Here is a 26,055-nt window from a genome sequence, read left to right as displayed (position 1 = left end):
TTTAAGTCAATTCCCGGAACATCCCTCTTAGGACCAATAAACCACACCTAACGCACTACCGGATCATTCAACCCGTTTGCAAGGCCTAACCATGCGGATATTAAACCAATCCTTGAAGAATCAAGGAGCAACTATAACGGATCGGATCTACTAAACAACGAACAAGCAAGATGCTGCCCTTACACCTGGATAGGTGTAAGGGCAGCTAGATATCGAGGGACGGCATAGCTAAGCAGATGTGCGTAAGAAAAGCATCTATGCAAGCCCCAAAACATCTACGATAAGTAGTGCTACTCGCCATCAACAACGCTTCGAGCACGAGCAGCACAAGGTAAACGAATAAACGTGTCGTTGCCTAGATCGCAAGATGCGATCTAGGCAGCATGATGCTTACCCGGGAGAAACCCTCGAAAGAAGGGGTGGCGATGCGCCTGATTTTTGTTTGTTGTGAACGTGATTGTCCTCCTTTTCCGATAACCCTAGATACATATTTATAGTCCAAGGTACTTTCTAATTTGGACGTGCACCTAACCGTGCACGGGTCAAACTCTATCTTTTAATCCTAAACTAAGATGCGAACTACTATATTACAGATACACGGGCAATTAAGCCCAAACTCCTCGCGCAAGGCCGCTTCAAAGATGCTCCACGCATGTATCTTTCAAGCCCATCTTCACTTACGGCCCATCTCCTGATTTGGCCAAAATCTGGTGATAACACAATGCTATTAGAACCATCATGAAATATATATTTTATATTATATAATAAAATTTAATATATTTTTATATATAGTTGGACCAACTTCATAAAGTTTGACTTTCACCAAACCTAATATGCATCATAAATTGGGATGGAGTACGTACTTTACAAAGGCCAATCAAACAACCGCCATTGAGTAGCGCACCGGCATGTTGTGCGGGATGTTGGACATGTGAGGAGGACACTGCTTTCAGTTTCTAGGTACCCGCCTAAAAAAATTACCCGCTAACATAAGGATGGGAGAACGTCCTGTCAATTTGTAAAGGCGAATAGTCCAGAATTGCATTACTGAAAAAATCGCAAAGAATATCATCAGAGAAATGCATCGACTTTATATTTCACTCTACTAGAAAATTAAGGGTTTGTATGTGATGACTATGCCAAGAAAAACACTTCAATTTTAGCCAAGTATCATAGAAGGCATTTTCTTTCCACAAAGCACAACGACAAAAGAATAGAGACATGACCCCAATCTCCAGACATATAAAAGTGAAAAGGAAATGCCAATGTGCTAATAGCATGTAATAAAGAACATGGCCAGTCATTGTGTCACTTAAAATTTATTACCTTTTGTTCAACAATCCTCCATGCCCAGTTGATGCTTTGATCTGCACATCCATGGTGGGCATATGCCTCCATTTGAGCTTGGTTAGGTCATAGGTACATGTGGAAACAAAAATCATCCCATATGATATCAAGTTTCTCTCCGGTTCACGTACGAGGGAGTTCCCCCCTATACATGCAGAATCTGCCCAAGTGTAGGAACCCCCTGCCCGAAAAGCCGGACACACCTGGGGGGTAGCCTTGGATATAAAACCATCTCAAATCAATTTTGTGCATGCCATGTGGACACACACAAGTTTTGGGGCCATTCCCTAGATCCGACGCTCGATTTATGACGAAACCCTAGTTCTGTTGACCGCGTGGTCTACCCCTTTGATCTGCATCCCATCGGGGGTCCCCGGTGGGCATATGCCTCCATTTGAGCTTGGTTAGGTCATAGGTACATGTGGAAACAAAAATCATCCCATATGATATCAAGTTTCTCTCCGGTTCACGTACGAGGAGTTCCCCCTATACATGCGAGAATCCGCCCAAGTGTAGGAACCCCCTGTCCGAGAAGCCGGACACACCTGGGGGTAGCCTTGGATATAAAACCATCTCAAATCAATTTTGTGCATGCCATGTGGACACACACAAGTTTTGGGGCCATTCCCTAGATTCGACGCTCGATTTCTGACGAAACCCTAGTTCTGTTGATCGCGTGGTCTACCCCTTTGACTGCATCCCATCGGGGCTCCCCCGGTGGGCATATGCCTCCATTTGAGCTTGGTTAGGTCATAGGTACATGTGGAAACAAAAATCATCCCATATGATATCAAGTTTCTCTCCGGTTCACGTACGAGGGAGTTCCCCCCTATACATGCAGAATCTGCCCAAGTGTAGGAACCCCCTGTCCGAGAAGCCGGACACACCTATAGATTTTCTCCATTGCTATGTTTTCCGTGTCGTTCCTTCATCATGCATATCATCTACAAGATTTTATCAAACAAAAGTTATTTCCAATAAAACTTTTTTGTTTCTTCTCATTTTTGATGGGGTTTGTTGCATAGAAAATAAAAATTTTCCTACCGCAAAGACGAATAAATCCAAGATCTAATCTATGGAACACCCAAGATCTAATCTACAAGATCGAAGCAACGAGATTGATATGAGACTAACCCTCGAAGATTTCCAAAGCCTACGAGATTAGATCTCGTTGTTGGTGTAGACGATCGTCCCCGGTGCTGCAATCCGGTAGCACCTCCGTACTCGGTCGCGCGTACGGTGTCGATGAAGCCCTTCCTCTCCCCGTTCTAGTGGGCAGCGGAGGTGTGGTAGATCCCCTCGGAATCCCAGCAGCACGACGGCGTGGTGGTGGAGGTGAAGGAGAAATTCCTGCAGGGCTTCGCCAAGCCTGCGCAGGAAGGAGGGAGAGAGGGGCGGCTAGAGCTTGGGGAAATCATGTGCTGCGCCCCAGCCCTCCCCTCCCTCTTATATAGGCGTGGGGGGGCTGCCTTGGCCCCCCCTCCAAGCCTTTGGGTCGGCCAAAACAAGGGGGCAACCTTCCCCCCAAGTTAAGTCCCTATTTTCAAGGGATTTGATCTTATCCACTTGATCCAGCCACATGGGCCTTGGGGGGCTGGTGTGCCTGGCCCATGTGGGCCTATGTGACCCCCTCCGGTCCATGTTGGTCGTCCGGGATAGGTGGGCCCCACTATGGTACCCTCCGGAACCTTCTAGAACCTCCGGTACAATACCGAAAAATCCTTGAACTTTTCCGGTAACCCTGAAAATGACTTCCCATATATGAATCTTATTCTCCGGACCATTCCGGACCTCCTCGTGATGTCTTGGATCCCATCCGAGACTCCGAACAAACTTCGGTATCCATCTCATATTCCGAATCTACTTATGCGACATCGAACCTTAAGCGCGTCACCCTACGGTTCGCGAACTATGCAGACATGGTCGAGAATCCTCTCCGAGCAATAACCAATAGCGGGATGTGGAGATCCATAATGACTCCCACATATCCAACGATAACTTAGTGATCGATTGAACCATTTACATACGATGCCGATTCCCTTTGTCACGCGATATTTTACTTGTCCGAGGTTCGATCATCGGTATCTCCATACCTTGTTCAACCTCGTTACCGACAAGTACTCTTTACTCGTACCGTGGTATGTCATCTCTTGTGATCCAATCACATGATTGCAAGGTAATCAGACGACATTCCACCGAGAGGCCCCAGAGTATATCTATCCGTCATCAGGATGGACAAATCCCACTATTGATCCATATGCCTCAACTCACACTTTCCGAATACTTAATCCCATCTTTATAACCACCCATTTACGCAATGGCGTTTGATGTAATCAAAGTACCCTTCCGGTGTAAGTGATTTACATGATCTCATGGTCAAAGGACTTAGGCAACTATGTACCGAAAGCTTATAGCAAATTGAACTTAATGACTTGATCTTATGCTATGCTCATTTGGGTGTATGTCCATTATATCATTCACCCAATGACATAACCTTGTTATTAACAACATCCAATGTTCATGATCACGAAACCATGATCATCTATTAATCAACAAGCTAGTTATACAAGAGGCTTACTAGGGACTCCTTGTTGTTTACATAACACACATGTATCAATGTTTCGGTTAATACAATTATAGAATGGGATGTAAACATTTATCATGAACACTAAGATATAACAATAACTAATTTATTACTGCCTCTTGGGCATATCTCCAACAGTCTCCCACTTGCACTAGAGTCAATAATCTAGTTTACATTTGTAAAGATATAACACCTTGGCCTTCTGGTGCTTATCATGTTTTGCTCACGGGAGAGATTTCAGTCAACGGATCTGACACAATCAGAAACGTATGTATTTTGCAATTCATTTGCGTCTCAACGTATCACTCATTTTACAAATGAGTCGGTATTAATTGTATATGCTTAGTCCGCTGGTGGAACCCTAATTCTGCGGTCTGAAATAAGTCACTAATATTGTCACACACAATATAGCTTCAAAGTTCTGACACTATCGGAACTACACCAAGTTCTCAAAGAACTCCTCGACTTAACATCCTCAGTCATTGTCAAAACAATGACATACTCTGCCTTCGTTTGTAGAATCCGTCACAAGATTTAGAACTCATCTAAATCTAGCATAGACTTCTTCTAGCTTATTGTGCTACCTTTTAAACAACACTTAGCCTAGTTGAGATTGAAATTTTATTTTTATATGTGACCAAACTAATATCGGTGCAAAACTTTACAACGATTTGTTTGTCATTACCCCATACAAAAACTATATATATATCCTTGGTTCTTCTAAAGGACTCAGGGATATTCTTACTGTTGTCCAATGATCATTACATAAATCATTCTGGTATATGCTCGTAACACTTTAGAGCACAGGACATCTGACTTTGTACATATTATTCGTGATCTAAAATCACTCATGTGTTTTTACTCATCGAGTGTCAAATACACTCAAGTCCTTTTAAACCTTCACATGGAAAAGAACACCTTCTTAATATTTTTATATTGAACTATTTCAATATTCATTCTATGTACTTTGACTTAAACTTATAATGTTTTTCAATCTATTTTCATAGATCTTGACACTAAATATGTTTCAGTCCATATCCTTTCATTGAAATTAATTCTCAATGAAACCTTTTAATCACATCAAGTACATGATTACATTATTTTTAATCAACGATATGTCATCTACATAAAGTATTATAAATATGTCTCAGCGCTCCCACTTAATTTCTTGCAAATGCAAGCATCTTCATCGTTTCTGATGAAATCAAAACTCTTTGATTATTTCATCCGGTGAAGATTCCAACTCCGCGATACTTCATCCAATTGAAGTTTGTATACCTATCTAGTATTCCACGGACTAGCAGAAACTTTTTGGTTTGTATCTAGTATACATCCTTCATACACACTTCTTGTAAGGAATGTATTTCTGCCATCCTACTATCATATCTCATAAAAGAAATATGTAGCGATTACTAGAATAATCCATATAGACTACAAGCATCACTACGGAAGATCTAATCTTATCGTAGTCAACTCTTTGAACTTTGTCGTAAACAACTTTTCGACAAGTCGAGCTTCTTCAAGGATATTCCATCCAAGTCCATCAATTTTATAGATCCATTTACTTTCAAAAAGTATTCACCTATCTTGGATTTCATGGCGCATAGCCATTTTAACGGAGTTAGGGCCCATCATAACTTGTTTGTATGTAGTTGGTTTATCATTGTTCAAAATCAATCATTTGTCCACAAATCATTTATTTGATCACAAAGTAAACCACATCTACAAGGTTCAATAGGTACTTTGATCTCCATGACTACAACACTTTATAGACATGGGAGCTGATACGTCTCCAACGTATCGATAATTTCTTATGTTCCATGCTACTTTATTGATGATACCTACATGTTTTACACACATTATATGTCGTATTTACACATTTTCTGGAACTAACCTATTAACAAGATGCCGAAGAGCCGATTCTTCGTTTTCTGCTGTTTTTGGTTTCAGAAATCCTAGTAAGGAAATATTCTCGGAATTGGACGAAATCTTCGCCCAGGGTCCTATTTTTGCACGGAGCTTCCAGAAGACCGAAGAGATAACGAAGTGGGGCGACGAGGCACCACCACCATTGGGCCGCGCGGCCAGAGGGGGGCCCGCGCCGCCCTATGGTGTGGGCCCCTCGTCAGCCCCCCTGACCTACCCTTCCGCCTACAAATAGCCTCCATCGCGAAACCCCCAGTACCGAGAGCCACGATACGGAAAACCTTCCAGAGACGCCGCTGCCGCGAATCCCATCTCGGGGGATTCAGGAGATCGCCTCCGGCACCCTGCCGGAGAGGGGATTCATCTCCCGGAGGACTCTTCATCGCCATGATCGCCTCCGGAGTGATGAGTGAGTAGTTCACCCCTGGACCATGGGTCCATAGCGGTAGCTAGATGGTCGTCTTCTCCTTGTTGTGCTTCATTGTTGGATCTTGTGAGCTGCCTAACATGATCAAGATCATCTATACGTAATACTATATGTTGTGTTTGTCGGGATCCGATGGATAGAGAATACTATGTTATGGTGATTATCAATCTATTGTTTATGTGTTGTTTATGATCTTGCATGCTCTCCGTTATTAGTAGAGGCTCTGGCCAAGTTTGTACTCTTAACTCCAAGAGGGAGTATTTATGCTCGATAGTGGGTTCATGCCTTCATTGACACCAGGACGAGTGACGGAAAGTTCTAAGGTTGTGATGTGCTTGTTGCCACTAGGGATAAAACATTGATTCTATGTCTAAGGATGTAGTTGTCGATTACATTACGCACCATACTTAATGCAATTGTCCGTTGCTTAGCAACTTAATACTGAATGGGGTTCGGATGATAACTCTGAAGGTGGACTTTTTAGGCATAGATGCAGTTGGATGGCGGTCTATGTACTTTGTCGTAATGCCCGGATTAAATCTCACTATATTTATCATATCATGTACATGCATTGTTATTCCCTTCTCTATTTGTCAATTGCCCGACTGTAATTTGTTCACCCAACATGCTTTTATCTTATGGGAGAGACACCTCTAGTGAGCTGTGGACCCCGGTCCTATTCTTTACATAGCATACAATCTACTGCAATTGTGTTTTACTTGTTTTCTTGCAAACAATCATCTTCCACTCGATACGTTTAATCCTTTGTTACAGCAAGCCGGTGAGATTGACAACCTCACTCGTTTCGTTGGGGCAAAGTACTTTGGTTTTGTTGTGCGGATTCCACGTTGGCGCCGGAATCCCTGTTGTTGCGCCGTATCACATTTCGCCACCATCAACCTTCAACGTGCTTCTTGACTCCTACTGGTCCGATTAAACCTTGGTTTCTTACTGAGGGAAACTTGCCACTGTGCGCATCATACCTTCCTCTTGGGGTTCCCAACGGACGTGTACATCTACGCGCATCAGGAGCCATGATCGTCGTGGCCGCTTCCGGAACCATTTCCGATGCTGCGCTACTCTGATCATCATGCTCAGGTTCATAAACCTTATCAAGTTCCATTGTTCTCCCACTCAAATAGTTCGCTAGAAACAATTTCTTTGAAATAAGTAAGAAACATCAACAAACACTTTTGTCTTTGACTTTATAGTGGAAAAAATTCCCAATCAATTTTATGGGATAATCAACAAAGACATTTATCCGATTTTGGTTGTAAACTCATTCACTTATGCTATGCATACCAAAATTTAAGAAAGGACTATTTAGGGTTTGTACCCATGCCATAACTCGTATGGTGTCATTTCAATGGATCATGATGATGCTCTATTCAGTGTAAAAGCGGCAGTCTCTAAAGCATAATCCACAAAAAATATAATGGCGTCATTTTATATTATCTCATCATTAATCCAACAAGGTTTGGATACGTCTCTTGGATACTCCATCATCATTATGATACTCCAAGAAACGTGAGTTGTAGAACAATTTCATAAATCTCTTAGATGTTCGCTAAAACTCGTAATTCAAATATTTCCATCATGATCCAATCATAGATATTTGACTTTTCTATTACGATGATTTCCTATTCATGCTGAAATTTATTTGAATCCATTCAAATGTTTCAAACTTCTTCCTTATCGAATATATCCACATATATATACTCAATTCATTGTTAGAAGTTTTCATGAAGTAGAAGAATCTCCCGCACACAACTATGCCCAGTGAACCATATACATCACCATGTATGTTTCCACTAAGTTAGTTGCCCGTTCAACTCTTGGCCTATGAACGGTATTTAAGTCATTCTCTTTAGAAGAGATTTGCAAGCGCCAAATGATTCAAAAATCATATGACTCAAAAATCCATTCAAATGGAGTTCCTTCATGCGTTCCTTTCTAACATGACCTTAAATGGCAGTTCCACTAATGAGTGGAATTCAAATCATTTGCCTTATGGCATTTTAGCGTCAGTGTTATGTATGTGTGTTTCACCATTAAGATTTATAATAACTTATCCATCGTTCATGGAGTAATGTCATAATTTGAACAACTCATTGTTTTCATTTGACCAGAGCAAAATAACAATTATTAAGTTATTTATTATAAATTCTAAGGGCTGTGTAGAATGCCAACGACAAACATAATAACACTTTATTATTGCTCTTGGGCATATCTCCAACAATTTTTTCGATAAAAGGAATATATATTAATATTAGAAGATACCTACAGCTAGCCTCTGCAACAACGCAACACCCTAATGGCAGTACGGATGCACACATCCAAAAAAGATAAAAGAAAACTAAGAAAGAAAAGTCCCGCTATAGTATCACGGGCCTAGCAACAGTAATACATCCACCCCTGATACGTCTCAAACGTATCTATAATTTCTGATGTTCCATGCTTGTTTTATGACAATACCTACATGTTTTGTTCACACTTTATATCGTTTTGATGCGTTTTCCGGAACTAACCTATTGACGAGATGCCGAAGTGCCAGTTCATGTTTTCTGCTGTTTTTGGTTTCAGAAATCCTAGTAAGGAAATATTCTCGGAATCGGACGAAATCAACGCCCAGTACCCTATTTTCACCGGAAGCTTCCAGAACACCCGAGAGTCAGCAGAGGAGGGCCACAGGGGGCCCACACATGGTGGCGGCGTGGCCAAGGAGCCAGGCCCACTCCGCCTCTTCGCCTATTTAAAGGTCCCTGATCTAAAACCTCGAGACGAATAAGCCACGGTACGAGAAAAGTTCCAGAGCCGCCGCCATCGCGAAGCCAAGATCTGGGGGACAGGAGTCTCTGTTCCGGCACGCCGCCGGGACGGGGAAGTGCCCCCGGAAGGCTTCTCCATCGACACCGCTGCCATCTCCACCGCCATCTCCATCAACGCTGCTGCTCCCATGAGGAGGGAGTAGTTCTCCATCGAGGCTCGGGGCTGTACCGGTAGCTATGTGGTTCATCTCTCTCCTATGTACTTCAATACAATAATCTCATGAGCTGCCTTACATGATTGAGATTCATATGATGATGCTTGTAATCTAGATGTCATTATGATAGTCAAGTGGGTTTTACTTATGTGATCTCCGGAGACTCCTTGTCCCACGTGTGTAAAGGTGATAGTGTGTGCACCGTGTGGGTCTCTTAGGCTATATTTCATAGAATACTTATTCACTGTTATGAATGGCGGAAGTGCTTATTTATATCCCTTTATGATTGCAATGTGTTTTGTATCACTATTTATCTATGTGCTACTCATGTGATGTTATTAAAAGTAGTCTATTCCTCTTGCATGGTGTAATGGTGACAGTGTGTGCATCGTGTAGTTCTTGTCGTAGGTTATGATCATAATCTCTTGTAGGTTATGGAGTTGATTATCGCTATGATAGTATTGATGTGATCTATGCCTCCTTCATAGTGTGATGGTGATAGTGTGCATGCTATGTTAGTACTTGGTCTATTTTGCAAAGATCTATTATGCTCTAAGGTTACTTAAACATGAATATCGAATGTTGTGGAGCTTGTTAACTCCGGCATTGAGGGTTCGTGTAATCCTACGCAACGAATGGTGTTCATCATCCAACAAGAGTATATGTAGCACAAGGAAGAGAACTTATTTATTATGTGATCAATGTTGAGAGTGTCCACTAGTGAAAGTATGATCCCTAGGCCTTGTTTCCACCACAAAGAATTGCTTCCCACGCCAGCAAGCTATTTTCTGGCGCCGCTTGTTTACTGTTTTACTGCATCTTTATTTTCTGCAATATTACCACCATCCACTACTAGGATTTAGCTTACCGTTGGCGCACAGATTTTGCTACCGCCGGCACATTCGCATTCGCCGGCGATCACCTCGCCGGTGGTAATGCCTTACCGCCGGCACTTTCGTTTTCGCCGGTGGTAACATGCCGTTATCCCCGGCGCCTTCGCATATTCGCCGGGGGTATCTGTTACCCCCGGCACATAAGCCATATTTGTATACGCCGGCGGTACATATTTAAAGAAACAAAAAAAGAATTAAAATCAGGTACCCCTGGCAACCAAGGCTGTGCGCCAGCGGTAAGGAATTTAAGAAACAAAAAAAAAAGTTACAGAATGCGATCAATCTGATGTAGCAAAAATAAGCTGAACAAATGGAATGAAATATTCGAAATACTTCATCAATACATACACAACAATACATACACAACAATATTTCATATCCGCTCTATTTCATATTCAACGAGCCGGCCAGTCGCGCCGCCATTACAGACGATGAATAACCTGTAAACAAGGGTGCTGAAGTGGTGAAACAACACATGATCATGAAGTGGTGAAACAACACATAATTATATTTGAATATGCTGCATAGAGATAAATTTGTGATGCATAGTAAAACAATACGGTAGAACAATCAGCGAAGAAGACCTTGGGTCAGATACACACATTTCCTGAATCTTAGCATGACAATATTGTGCATTTCCTGAGACATTTCCTGAAACCAGCTGATGTATTTGAATCGTTGTTAGTTTGCAAGACCCGCTGATCCAAACAAAACAAAATACTGTACTCCAAGTATCAGGTTATTTATTTATTTATCATAGGAGCAACAAATTCAAGGGGGCAATCATATGTTTAGAGCTAAATTTCTTCGGTATAGAAGAAAATCAGAATTAGGCTAAATGCACAGAACATATCAGGCAGTTGATCTCTGGTCTTTTGGGAGTAGCAACTTGCGCGGGAAATTTTTAGAAATGTGTGATGGTGACATTTGAGTAACCTGAAGCAAGTCTTGTATGCACAAATTATGAAAAACTTTATTGAAGAATCTAGACAGCATTTTTCCTTGTTCTGAAATTTTCCAATGAGAATTGCACATTTAGTTCATTAGACACAAACTTGAACGCTACAGAGAGAGCAAGTGAAGCATAGAAAGTTTGAGCTCAATTATGTTGAATTACCTTATGGTCAAAATGAGAACAAGCATGTCTCAGTCATGTACTCCAAGTATCAGTTTATCAGTTTTGTAAACCTGGGAGTACAACCAGAACAACTGAATTGAGGTGAAGAAAAACAATTTAATAGCTGAGAGAAAGCAACAAACTATTGATGGAGGGAACTCGTAAACTATAGATCAACCATACAATTTAATAGACTGAGAGAAAACGTGGTAACAGAAAACCAATTTAACTTTCAGCTTTGAACTGAGCATACTAGGGCAACTAACTTAAAAACAAGAGCCAACTTGTATTGTTGTGCCTCAAGTTAGGTCAGATATAGCAGATTCAGCAAGGAGCAGCAAAACATGTGACAGCTGAAAAAAAAATACAAGATGTCCACTCTGCAATCAGGCCAATGCTCTGCATTATCATGAATGTAAAACGATATTAATTTGCAGATGGTCGTGTTTGCAACGATGTAGAATAAATTGAAGCACTTGTGTGTCTACTGTCTAGTGATATAGAGTACTAGCCGGATGGGAATTAGGGATGTTAGCAGCATGTATCTTCATCTTAAGCAACACACACAAGGGGATTGTGCTCCAGAAAGACCCACACACATTTATTTGTAGAAAGTTAGTGATCGACGTATTCAGATGCAGGAGCAGAGCAATAGTAGAATGGACGTTTCTGTACATAGAGTAGACAATTCGCGAGCACAGCAGGAGAGGAAAAAAAGGGGGACCTTGAGCGGGGCGTCAGCGTCTCTCCTGGTGGAGCTCCCGCGTGGGCAGGCCGTCGTCCGCATCGACGCTCGCGACGAAGATGGAGGCGGTGGATGCACGCGCCGTCCGCGAGGTGGTGGTGGGCGGGGAGGTCGCCGCACGCAGGAGCTCCGGGAGTCTGCCCCGGGCTTGAACGCGGAGGGGCGGAGGTCCATCCATGGCGGCCGGAGGTGGGGCGGCGTAGCCGGCCGGGGAGGAGCAAGAGAAGGCGAGCGACGCTAGGGTAGGGTTGGTGCGCGGCGGCGCGATTTGGGGTGCCGGGTCGGCGGCGTGGGTAGGGGAATCGAGCCGGAGAAGTGGGTGGGGAGAGAGAAAGTGGATCGAGAGAGGTGTTCGATGGTGGGTGGAACTGAAAAGGAAGACTTTTTTTGTTGACACGAGAGGACAGGTTCGGTAGCACGGGATCCCGCTTTAGCCCCGATTTCGCCAGCGGCAGGTCCATTACCCCCGGCGTCAATAGACTGCACTTGCCAGCAGTAACGTCAGGCCCAACGGCCCAACCCTGCCTCCCGTTACCCCCGGCATCCTCTATTCGGGTTCGCCGGCGGTAGAGCCCTCTACCCCTGGCGCTTTGGGCCTAAACCGCCGGCGGTAAGTCCAAGCCCAACGGGGACCCCGCAGGCCATTATATCGCCGGCACCTTCGTACCCTACTCGCCGGCGGTAACGCACGCACCCCCGGCGACCTCCGTTCAAACTCGCCGGCGGTAGGGTTAGGCACCCCTGGAAGGCATTACCGCCGGCATCTTCAAACCATACTCGCCGGCGGTAAGGAGTGCTGCTATAAGGCTTTTCCTAGTAGTGATCTATACCACCTGTGTTTTACTATCTCTTCGCCGAACTAGTGCACCTATACATCTGACAAGTGTATTTGGTGTGTTGGGGACACAAAAGACTTCTTGCTTTGTGGTTGCAGGGTTGCTTGAGAGGGATATCTTTGACCTCTTCCTCCCTGAGTTCGATAAACCTTGGGTGATCCACTTAAGGGAAAACTTGCTCGCTGTTCTACAAACCTCTGCTCTTGGAGGCCCAACACTGCCTACAAGAATAGAAGCACCCGTAGACATCAAGCTATTTTCTGGCGCCGTTGCCGGGGAGGAAAGGTAAAAGGTACTCACACTCCGGATCTCGGCTACTAAGCTATTTTCCGGCGCCGTTGCAAGTGGTCTTTTGGTGCCGCCTACTATGGAGAGTAAATTTTATTATGATTATACTATGCCTCCTATATTTGATGATGAGAATAATAATGATAGCTACTTTGTTGAATTTGCTCCCACTACAACTAATAAAATTGATTATGCTTATGTGGAGAGTAATAATTTTATGCATGAGACTCATGATAAGAATGCTTTATGTGATAGTTATATTGTTGAGTTTGCTCATGATGCTACTGAAAGTTATTATGAGAGAGGAAAATATGGTTGTAGAAATTTTCATGTTACTAAAACACCTCTCTATGTGCTGAAATTTTTGAAGCTACACTTGTTTTGTCTTCCTATGCTTGCCACTATACTCTTCATGAACTTGTTTATTTACAAGATTCCTATGCATAGGAAGCATGTTAGACTTAAATGTGCTTTGAATTTGCTTCTTGATGCTCTCTTTTGCTTCAACGCTTATTTCTTGCGAAAGTATCATTAAAACTGCTTAGCCCATCTTAATGGCTATAAAGAAAGAACTTCTTGGGAGATAACCCATGTGTTTATTTTACTACAGCAATTTTTATTTTGTTGAGTCTTGGAAGTTGTTTACTACTGGAGCAACCTCTCCTTATCATGTTTTTGTGCCAAGTAAAGTCTCTATGGTAAAGTTGATGCTAGATTTGGATTGCTGCGCAGAAACAGCATTGCTGTCTGTCACGAATTCTGGCACAAGTCTCTGTAAGAAAATCGAAAAAATCTGCAAATTTACTAGCGTGATCCTCAGATATGTACGCAACTTTCATTAGTTTTGAGTTTTTCCATTTGAGCAAGTTAAGTGCCCCTTTCAGGTTCGTCTTTACGGACTGTTCTGTTTTTGACAGATTCTGCCTTTTATTTCGCATTGCCGCTTTTGCTTTGTTGAATGGATTTCTTTGTTCCATTAACTTTCAGAAGTTTTGTTCAATGTCCAGAAGTGTTAAGAATGATTGTGTCACCTCTGAACATGTGAATTTTGATTATGCACTAACCCTCTAATGAGTTTGCTTGAAGTTTGGTGTGGCAGAAGTTTTCAAGGGTCAATAGAGGAGGGTGATATAATGTGATCAAGAAGAGTGAAAGGTCTAAGCTTGGGGATGCCCCAGTGGTTCATCCCTGCATATTTTAAGAAGACTCAAGCATCTAAGCTTGGGGATGCCCAAGGCATCCCCTTCTTCATCGACAACTTATCAAGTTTCTTCTAGTGAAACTATATTTTTATTCAGTCACATCTTATGTACTTTACTTGGAGCGTTTGTGTGTTTTTATTTTTGTTTTGTTATTTTTATTCTCTGAATATATTCATCCTTGTGTGGGAGAGAGACACACTCCGCTGGTTCATATTAACACATGTGTTCTTAGCTTTTAATGTTCAAGGGCGAAAGTTGATCGCTTCACTTGTTGCTATTTGGTTGGAATAGGAAAATGCTTCATATGGTCTTGAATAATTTGATACTTGGCAATTGTTTTGAGCTCTCATAGATCATGTTTAAGCTCTTGCATCATGTAGTTAAATCTAGTAGTGGAGAACTACTGTAGAGCTTGTTGAAATTTGGTTTGCATGATTGGTCTCTCTAAGGTCTAGATATTTTCTGGTAAAGTGTTTGAGCAACAAGGAAGACAGTGTAGAGTTTTATAATGCTTGCAATATGTTCTTATGTAAGTTTTGCTGTACCGGTTCATACTTGTGTTTGCTTCAAACAACCTTGCTAGCCTAAGCCTTGTACTGAGAGGAAATACTTCTCGTTCATCCAAAACCTTGAGCCAAAACCTATGCCATTTGTGTCCACCATATCTACCTACTATGTGGTATTTCCTGCCATTCCAAGTAAATACTTCATGTGCTACCTTTAAAAAATTCAAAAGCTATTGTCTCTTATTTGTGTCAATGTTTTATAGCTCATGAGGAAGTATGTGGTGTTTTATCTTTCGATCTTGTCATTTACTTGACGAGACTTTCACAATGGACTAGTGGCTCATCCGCTTATCCAATAATTTTGCAAAAAGAGCTGGCAATGGGGTTCCCAGCCCCAATTAATTAACTTGCATTAATAATTCTCTTCACATGTTTTGCTCTGATCTATCAGTAAGCAACTTAAATTTGCAAATAGACACTCCTCCATGGTATGTGAATGTTGGAAGGCACCCGAGGAATTCGGTTAGCCATGGCTTGTGTAAGCAAAGGTTGGGGGGAGTGTCATCTAATAAATAAAACTAAAGTACATGTGTAAACAAAAGAGAAGAGGGATGATCTACCTTGCTGGTAGAGATAACGTCCTTCATGGGAGCCGCTCTTGAAAGTCTGGTTGATAAGGTAGTTAGAGTACCCATTACCATTCGTTAACAACAACAAACACCTCTCAAAATTTTACTTTTATGCTCTCTATATGATTTCAAAACTTGAAAAGCTCTAGCACATGATTTAATCCCTGCTTCCCTCTGCGAAGGGCCTATCTTTTACTTTATTGTTGAGTCAGTTTACCTATTTCCTTCCATCTTAGAAGCAAACACTTGTGTCAACTGTGCATTGATTCTTACATACTTGCTTATTTGCATTCATCATATTACTCTGTGTTGACAATTATCCATGAGATATGCATGTTGAAAGTTGAAAGCAACTGCTGAAACTTATATCTTCCTTTGTGTTGCTTCGATGCCTTTACTTTGAATTTATTGCTTTATGCGTTAACTCTTATGCAAGACTTTTTGATGCTTGTCTTGAAAGTACTATTCATGAAAGGTTTTGCTATATGTTATCTGTTTGTTAGCAAACTATAGATATTGCTTTGAATCACTTCATTCATGTCATATGCTTTACAATAATGTTGATCAAGATTATGATGGTAGCATGTCACCTCAGAAATTATTTGTGTTATCGTTTACCTACTCGAGGACGAGTAGGAACTAAGCTTGGGGATGCTGAAACGTCTCAAACGTATCTATAATTTCTGATGTTCCATGCTTGTTTTATGACAATACCTACATGTTTTGTTCACACTTTATATCGTTTTGATGCGTTTTCCGGAACTAACCTATTGACGAGATGCCGAAGTGCCAGTTCCTGTTTTCTGCTGTTTTTGGTTTCAGAAATCCTAGTAAGGAAATATTCTCGGAATCGGACGAAATCAACGCCCAGTACCCTATTTTCACCGGAAGCTTCCAGAACACCCGAGAGTCAGCAGAGGAGGGCCACAGGGGGCCCACACATGGTGGCGGCGCGGCCAAGGAGCCAGGCGCGCCGCCCTATTGTGTGGTGGCCCCGTCAGCCTTCTGACTCCGCCTCTTCGCCTATTTAAAGGTCCCTGACCTAAAACCTCGAGACGAATAAGCCACGGTACGAGAAAAGTTCCAGAGCCGCCGCCATCGTGAAGCCAAGATCTAGGGGACAGGAGTCTCTGTTCCGGCACGCCGCCGGGACGGGGAAGTGCCCCCGGAAGGCTTCTCCATCGACACCGCTGCCATCTCCACTGCCATCTCCATCAACACTGCTGCTCCCATGAGGAGGGAGTAGTTCTCCATCGAGGCTCGGGGCTGTACCGGTAGCTATGTGGTTCATCTCTCTCCTATGTACTTCAATACAATAATCTCATGAGCTGCCTTACATGATTGAGATTCATATGATGATGCTTGTAATCTAGATGTCATTATGCTAGTCAAGTGGGTTTTACTTATGTGTAACATCCCAAAAATTTAAAACAAAAAGAAAATGAATTTCCTTTTTCCAAAAATGAGAACCAACAAAAACTTTTATTAAATTCAGTTTGGTACCTAGTAAGCATGCTTATATGTTGTGATATTGCATTGATTGTTTATTTATTGAATTGAACCTAATTCCAAAACCCTAAACAATAATCTTCTCACCACAAAATAGTATCAAATAAGAAGGAATTAAAATAAAATGAAATATGTGGGCATATAGCCCTAGCATGCATATTTTGACTAATACCATTCTTACTTTTCAAAATAGAGGTGAACCATTGAGATACTCCACAAAACCCTAAACCTCACCCCTCTTTTCACCATCCTAGTTAAAATAAAATAAAAGGAAATTAAATAAGAAAAAGGCATATGTGCCTATGGCTATTTTTATAAATCTTTACCCCAAGCTCCTCTACTTTGTTTAGTGGTTTGAAAACCATTATACACCCTATCTAGTACTTATCAAACCTAATTCAAGTTGTTTCCAAAGAACATAAAAAGGGACTAAAAATGCCATAGAGGCATATGAGAGTAAATTAGCAAATTTATGAATTTGAGAAGATTGACCCTAGGACTTGTTATGAATGGTTGGATCACTTCCATATATCATTTCAACACTCAACAACACCATTTGGGACAAGCAAAGTCAAATTAAAAATCAAAGGCCACATATGCATAGAGGCATATGTGACACATAGCCATAACACCCAATTCTTGCCCTATGTCTTTAAACCTTGATCAATTGGTGTGAAACCATATCTAAACCTAATCTAATGCTAAATTGACCCTAACCCATGCCCAAGTAGATCAAGGGGAACCCTTTACAGAAATAATAAAATTTGACACATCATCTTTTATGTGTCATGGCCATTTTTGCGAATCTTTGAACAAGACCATTTGAAATGGTTGCAATGGTTTGAAAATGTTTCTAAACTAATAAGAGTCACATTAGAGTCAAGAAAAGTCAAATCAAATGGAGAGAAATCAAATAGAGAGAAAATCCCAATTTCACTCACATACACATAAGGCCAATTTTGCAAATCTTCACCAAAGGCCACCATTGCTTGATCTATTGCTTGGAGAATACTTATATATGATAAACAAACACAAATGCATCAAAGAAACCAGAATCAAATCTAAGAAAATCTCAAAACCAACATACATGTGATAATGGTCAATTTTGGATTTTATAAAATGTTCACTACTTTACCCCCTGGTTTTGACTTTTCTTCAAACCAAACTTGGTCAACCATTGCCATGTCATCCAAGCCCTTGTCAAAGTGAACAACTTTCATGTTGACCACCATCCCTAACTTTGACCAGGTTGACCAGTAGAGATGTGACAAGTGGAGACTTTGAAATTATGAGAAGATCATACCAAATTTGAAATTTTGCATTCCAATTACATTTTGACCACCAACACCACCACTATACTCCAATTAACATATGGTTACACTCCACCAAAAATATTTTCCAAATTCAAATATTATTTTCTTTCGGGCATTTCATCAAACACTTGTTAGGCAGGGTATATAATTGTGCCCATGCTGAGTTTTGGAGGAGACTTGGTCCAACCCTGGCCCTCCTCTGATGTTCTGGAGGCTCTCTCTACATTGCAGCACCAGTACCACCTCTTGTCAGCCCCTCCACTTGACCAAATCGACGAGAGCATGACCATGCCGTGGCATGGCATGGCCAGCTCGTGCCATCGCCCTCACCTCTCCACTGCAACCTGCTCCACCATGTCACACCACTCCCTCTCACTCCCCTGCATCTGCTCGTGCACGCCCTGGACCAAGACGACGTAGACATTGACCGGGCCACGCACGCCCAGACACGCCCACGACGCCCAGAGCGCGCCAGGACATGTCCCTGGACGCGACAGGACGTCGCCGTGCCCCGTCGCCTCACGCCTCCCCTCGCTCTCCCCAAGCACCCGTCGCCTCGCCATGGACCCAGCTACCTCCTGGACACCTCCATTTCCTCGCGCAAGCCCTGTAGACGACGCCATCATCGCCGACCATCCGCCACCGTACCGCCAGTACGTGACCTCGCCCCACCGCCTCAGTCCATCCCCGTCCTCGCCCTGATGCGCGTCGTGACCACCTTGACGTCGCCAACACGACGCGCCCACTCCCATGGCCCCTCGTGACCTCAAACGCCATCACCACCATGACCTGCCCCGCTCCGCCTCGGCCACCACTCGTCCCTATAAAAGGAGGGCCTCCCCGAGCTATCCGATCACAGCACTCGCCTCTCCTCCTCTCCTTGACCCTCCTCGAGCTCGCTCGCTTCTCAATTTGATCCGTAGGTAGCCAATTTGATCACCGGATCCCGTGGAGCCGCCGCAGAAGCCGCCGGAGCTAGGAGCCGCCCCCGGAGACGCCACCTGTACCAGGTGAACCGCCGTCGACGACAACGTCGACCTGCATCCACGCCACCCCTCGCCGGAGTCCCTGCTCGCCGCCGACCCCCTACTCCGCCGTGCCAGCAGCCCTCCTCCCCCCGACGACAACGACGACGTTCCGCCGTTCGATCGTCGTCTGATCCAACGGTTTCAAACCCTGCGTACCGCTTCGGGTAAGTTAACTCGCTGACGCCTGGGCCCTACCTCGTCAGATGGCCCGCGGCGTGGAAACGCTGTTGGGCTGGGTTTTCCCCGTTTTAAACCAATTCGGCCCGTTCACTTTCCCGCCCCACCATTTAGTTTATTTTCGAATTAATTGAATTCAGTAAATTTCAATACTGGCCTTTGCTAAAATTTAAATAGTTTCAAATCTACTGAGCCATTCTGGACAAACTTGATATCATTAGAAAGCCCATGAAATGCTCCATCCAACCCCACTGGCCTCAACCTTAGATTTATTATAGAATTTAAATGATAAAAATAACAAGGCAGGGCCTTTTCAAACTTCAAATAATTATTTAAAATCAACCATAAACTATTTTGAGGTGATTCAAATTCTCTTAAATCATAATTCAAATACTCTAGTTGTTTCTGTAAAAATATGATAGTGGTACTGTATTTGATCATGGGCTAGATTCAAATAATTTCTTTATGGCCATTTCTAGCTCATTTAAACTATTTCAAAAATAGTATTTTAATTTTATGAGGTGTAGCCCCTCATTTAGATTATTACTCCAAGTGTGTCAATGTGAATTGATGACACCTGTCTTCATGACCCATATGTCTTATTTGAAAATATTAAATCATTCTCATAGTAATATTTAAATTGTTTAAAAATACCTATTAAATCATATGAGATGCTTGGTCTCATTTAAATGTTGTCTCAACTAAGTTAATATGGGGTAGAGACTATGGTCAATTTTAAACTCATATTAAATTAGTTGATGATATTAAATCATTAATCATGAGTATTAAAAAGGCATGAGGAGGTGTACCTCATTTAAATCACTTCCCAAATTGATACCTATGAAGAGGTTGACTTTGGTCAACCTAGGTCATATGACATTAATTGAGGAAATTAAATCTTAATAATATTCAATGAGAGGGAATTATTTTCTCTCGAGAAACAAATAGAATCATTAATAAATATTACAATGAGAGGAAATTATTTTTCTTTAAAAGAAAACAAAGTCAACCAACATGTTAAGAATGTGGTGATGCTAGAATAACTTGTGTGAGCCATTTGTGTGATTAGTCTAGCACTTAAGTATTGTTTGGTGATTGTATACCTCGTATTCGTTTATAGACGCCTAGTACCGAGGAGTACCAGGAGGAGGAGGTCTACTTTGAAGAAGAAGAGAACTTTGATCACTACTCCAACCAAGGCAATCTAACACCAATGCAAGCTATACTCTTGCAAGCTAATATTCTTGCAAAGTGCAAAGCTCTACTAGAGCAAGGCACACTCACCAATTTACTTTATGCTTGATGATCCCATCCCAAGTTTTATTCTTACAAGCTTTTACTTTGATTATTATAACTTACTTTTATAGTTAACTTTGGTCTAGAGATAGAATACTACAAGAGTATCAAAGTTAGCCTAGAACAATCAAAGCTAGTTAGCACCCCTCATGACTAGTTGCTAGTGCTAAATAAACGAAATTGACTACTTTAGATGGGAACATGTGAAATGACATGACTTTGAAAACCTTTGAAATGAGAAGTCATTCTATTGAAAGATTTTGAAGGTGAATATGACTTGTGAATGACCTGGTGAACTTTACAAAAACTGATGGTTGGGTTCGGATGCGATACCATTCCAATTTTACAAGTACCCCCACAATACCTGATATGGGTAGGGCTTAACTAGAAATTTATGTATCTTAGTATGGGTTCCCTCTAAACAAGCATCATCGGGGTTATGCCAAGGGCTGCCTCCAAAGAAATATGAAATGATGTGAAATGACGTGAAATGAGGTGAATGTCCGGCCCAAGCCCTGTGCAGTTCCCAGGCTGACTATCTGTCTTCACTGGGAGGCCAAGCTCATGGGGAGAGGTGCCTATACTAGGATATGTAAGTGGAAGGTTATGGTTGGTAGTCCGCACACGGAGTGTGATAAATCAGGGCCAGTTAACCCTGACGGATTATTGCAAATGTTGTGGCACAAGTGTACGACCTCTGCAGAGTGTAGAACTATTCGAATAGCCGCGTCCACGGTTATGGACGGTTGGAAAGGCCATATTGTTCCGTCATCAGACCATTTTCAAAAATATGACATATGACCTGTGACTTGAACTTGAAAGGTGAATGGTGAATTTGACTTGAATCACAACAGAGTTGTGGGAATGACACTAATGTTCCCACTTGAGTTAGTTTAGCAAATGAAGAGTTTTTACTAAATGCTTATGAAATAAAATTGGCTTTATGCAAATAAACTTAGAGCTTAGTACCCCCTTACTATAGTGATAGTGCTTACACTAGTATTAGTTTGCGAGTACTTTAAAGTACTCATGGCTTTGTCCCCGGCTATTCAAATGGTCAGACTATGAAGGAGAACAGCAGTACGAGGATCATGTGATCCCTCTATGTAAGACAATTACGTGTTGTAATGAATGATGTGTTGTGATATCAATCTATTATGCCTCGCAAAAACAATATTCCTGGGATTGTGATGAATGGCATAATAGGCATCTGGACTTAAAAATCCGGGTGTTGACATTATGTGATCTCCGGAGACTCCTTGTCCCACGTGTGTAAAGGTGACAGTGTGTGCACCGTGTGGGTCTCTTAGGCTATATTTCACAGAATACTTATTCACTGTTATGAATGGCATAGTGAAGTGCTTATTTATATCCCTTTATGATTGCAATGTGTTTTGTATCACTATTTATCTATGTGCTACTCATGTGATGTTATTAAAGTAGTCTATTCCTCCCGCATGGTGTAATGGTGACAAGTGTGTGCATCGTGTAGTTCTTGTCGTAGGTTATGATCATAATCTCTTGTAGGTTATGGAGTTGATTATCGCTATGATAGTATTGATGTGATCTATGCCTCCTTCATAGTGTGATGGTGACAGTGTGCATGCTATGTTAGTACTTCGTCTATTTTGCAAAGATCTATTATGCTCTAAGGTTACTTAAACATGAATATCGAATGTTGTGGAGCTTGTTAACTCCGGCATTGAGGGTTCGTGTAATCCTACGCAACGAATGGTGTTCATCATCCAACAAGAGTATATGTAGCACAAGGAAGAGAACTTATTTATTATGTGATCAATGTTGAGAGTGTCCACTAGTGAAAGTATGATCCCTAGGCCTTGTTTCCACCACAAAGAATTGCTTCCCACGCCGTAAAGCTATTTTCACGGCGCCGTTTGTTTCTTGTTTTACTCGCATCTTTACTTTCCGCAATATTACCACCATCTATACCACCTGTGTTTTACTATCTCTTCGCCGAACTAGTGCACCTATACATCCGACAAGTGTATTAGGTGTGTTGGGGACACAAGAGACTTCTTGCTTTGTGGTTGCAGGGTTGCTTGAGAGGGATATCTTTGACCTCTTCCTCCCTGAGTTCGATAAACCTTGGGTGATCCACTTAAGGGAAAACTTGCTGCTGTTCTACAAACCTCTGCTCTTGGAGGCCAAACACAGTCTACAAGAATAGAAGCACCCGTAGACATCAACCCCCTAGACAACACCTGAAATACAGACTCTCCAAAAGCGACGCCACCAAGAAGGGAACAATGCACCAGCACCGTCGTCGCCCGATCAAAGATCTTAGGTTTTTCACCCAGAAGATAGTCCTCGCTCTCAAAACAATGCCTCCAACAAGGTCTAGTTAAGGCCAGACCTTGAGTTTTCACCCTGAAAGGTAGGACTCTGAACTTCACCTGTGTTGCCGCCCCCACTTTCATACCACTATTGCGAATCCCGGAACACCAAGCAAGTTCCTCAACATCGTGGAGACTTGAACCTTCTTTAGCTAATCCCCCAATCCCGCCTTCATGAAATTCTCTTTTTCTAACTTCACCATGGACCAAAAGTCTCTTGATGTCAACACAGAACGGAGCTTCGCGCCGCTCCCTCCGGAACCAAACGGTCGGAATAAAAGCATGGGTGCACGCGACCGAATACTACCCGATGAACTCCAGGCAAAAGATGAACTGTTCCATTCGCTATCGGAGCCTTCCAGAACTCATCACTCCGGCTAGATGAAGAAAGATCGGCATCCGGAACGTCTTCATCTTCGCGAAATAAAAACCCTAGGACCACCACCATGAAAGCCAAAACGGTCGTCCCCCACGCTGCCGCCATGGCTGGGAACCGCGGTCCATCTTCCTCCTCCAACCCGGCTGGTGGAGGTCAACAGTGATCCCGCTGCCGCCCTTTCCCCGCCGAGTTCCGCCACACCACCGCGTCTCTCGCCATGATCTAGGTGAAGTAGCCCTCCCACCCTTATTCTTATTTATATAAAACCAAATAAAAATTATATCCGGAAATCTTGCAAAATTGTTTTTTGTTCAAAATAATGCTTTCAAGTGTGATCTTGGATCTTTCCTTCATCTGTTTGTCCTTCATGCTCCAATTCATTTTCTTCTCTTTGTTCTTCCTTGCATTTTGCAAAATTACAGAAAATAGCAAAAGAGGCAGTAGCCTTGCATCGAGCCGATCTGGCATTTCTTTCTTCCAGAAGCAAACCCAGACCCTCCTTCCGGCCTTTCGTACGGCAACAATCTCAGCATGTCCTCATCGCGCCTCGATGCCATCTCCAACGTCGCCGTGCGCGTCGAGCTCTCCAGCGGCGCCGTGGGGTGGGGCGAGGCCCCCATCCTGCCCTCCGTCACCGCCGAGAACCAGCCCGCGGCGCTCGCCGCCGTCGGCCGGGTCTGCGAGCTGGTCGCGGCAGCCCCGTCCGCGCCCCTCGGCGCCGTGCTCCGGGACGTCGCAGACGCCCTCCCCGGACATGCCTTCGCATCGGTGAGACCATACTCTCAACAATTTGGTCAACCTTCATAATTTCACAGTTTCACAAGACACTTGCTGCACAGTCAAAATCTGAACACGAGCTTTCAGCACCAAAAACAGAGAAGTTGGTTTTCAGTTCGTAGCACTTGATTCTTCTAGTTGTGATACAGCTGCTTTAATTGTTTCTCTTGGCAATTACTCAAATGCTGATCCGATATGTTCATTTTACAAAACTGTTTCGACACACACAAAAAAATCATCCTCTCCTTCCCAATTTGTATTTACCTCTGCTTTTCTCCAACGAAGGCCAGAGCAGGAGTGGAGATGGCAGTCACCGACGCGGTTGCCAACAGCATCCGCATACCTCTCTGGAGATTATTTGGTGGGGCATCAAACAGCGTCACCACCGACATCACGGTAATGATTATATCAAACTATCCTCTGCAGTGAGGTAGGCATGCTGTGGAGTTGCATTATCGGAATCACTAAACCTCATCTATCTCTGAATTTAGATTCCAATCGTGGCCCCAAAAGAGGCCGCTCAACTGGCTGCGAAATACCGGGGACAAGGGTTTCAGACTCTCAAGCTCAAAGTGGGCAAAAACCTGGACTCGGACATGGAGGTTCTGAAGGCTATACGATTCGTCCATCCAGACTGCTCATTTATCTTGGAATGCAAATGAAGGGTACACAGCAAATCAAGCGATCGAAGTTCTTGACAGACTAAATGGTACATACTCGTGCAAATTTGACGCTACTGTAAAACTTGCAGCTTTAATATCTCAGTCATTTTGATGTTATATCTGGTTCTTCTACTATGTTATTTAATTTCGTTACCACTGTTTCAGAAATGGGTGTGACTCCTGTACTCTTTGAGCAACCAGTTCATAGAGATGATTGGGAAGGCCTCCGTGACGTTAGCGGCGCTGCAATGGAGAGATACAGAGTTGCTGTTTGAGAGCTGTCGATGTTTGCTTGATGCTCAGAAAATAATACATGGCAATCTTGCTCATGTTATCAATATCAAACTGGCAAAGATGGGGGTACTTGGAGCCCTCGAAGTGATTGATGCTGCAAGAAAAGCTGGTATTGCGCTTATAATTGGCGGTATGGTCGAGACAAGGATTGCCATGGGCTTTGCTGGTCATCTAGCTGCTGGGCTTGGTTGTTTCAGGTTGGTTCATTATGAAACTTTCTCTGCAAAAAGTGGTTACTGGTGAAAATTATGAATTCTTCTCTGCAAACAACAGAGGTTAGTGGTATCACATGAAATAAACATTATTAACTCATAATAAAAGACGATGACTCAAAAGTGTACCACGTGCTTCTGTCTTTCGCTTGTATTGCATTTCATCTGTACATGTGATCTTTTTTCGTGTTAACTGGATGTGAAAAAAAACATTTTTTTTACTAAACTTACACCGGAGAGTATTTGTTGTTGCAATAAAAGGTGATCTGTTTTAACTGACGGAAATTTAGTTTCGTCACAGTAGTTTTAGACTTAGGTGTTTTGTGGCTAGGTATTTAGGGGGACAGAGTCATGCATGTATGCTCTGATCCAGAGTTGTAGGATTCAACCTAAGATCATGTAGCGCACCATTGCCAGAGCTTCCCATGGTAGCGCCTGACTAAGAGGAACACGGGATTTTTCCGGTTGAGATAGATGGCCCTACATATTTGTGTGTCCTATCAAAAGAGATATGAATCACTTACATATGACAACGTAGTAATATTTAGTCGGATTGTAATTCTTCTAATTT

The 26,055-nt window shown here is 42.7% G+C and overlaps 1 pseudogene; it reads left to right on the top strand.

Annotated features, from left to right (window-relative positions):
• The first annotated feature begins 24,070 nt into the window (after nt 1–24,070).
• LOC124659297 lies at nt 24,071–25,517 on the top strand (annotated as a pseudogene).
• Nucleotides 25,518–26,055: the final 538 nt, after the last annotated feature.

The sequence above is a fragment of the Lolium rigidum genome, chromosome 6, assembly GCF_022539505.1.
Source record: "Lolium rigidum isolate FL_2022 chromosome 6, APGP_CSIRO_Lrig_0.1, whole genome shotgun sequence".
NCBI classification, from domain to species: Eukaryota; Viridiplantae; Streptophyta; class Magnoliopsida; order Poales; family Poaceae; genus Lolium; species Lolium rigidum.
Note: the sequence above shows the minus strand (reverse complement) of the source record. Positions and strands in the feature narration are given on the sequence as shown.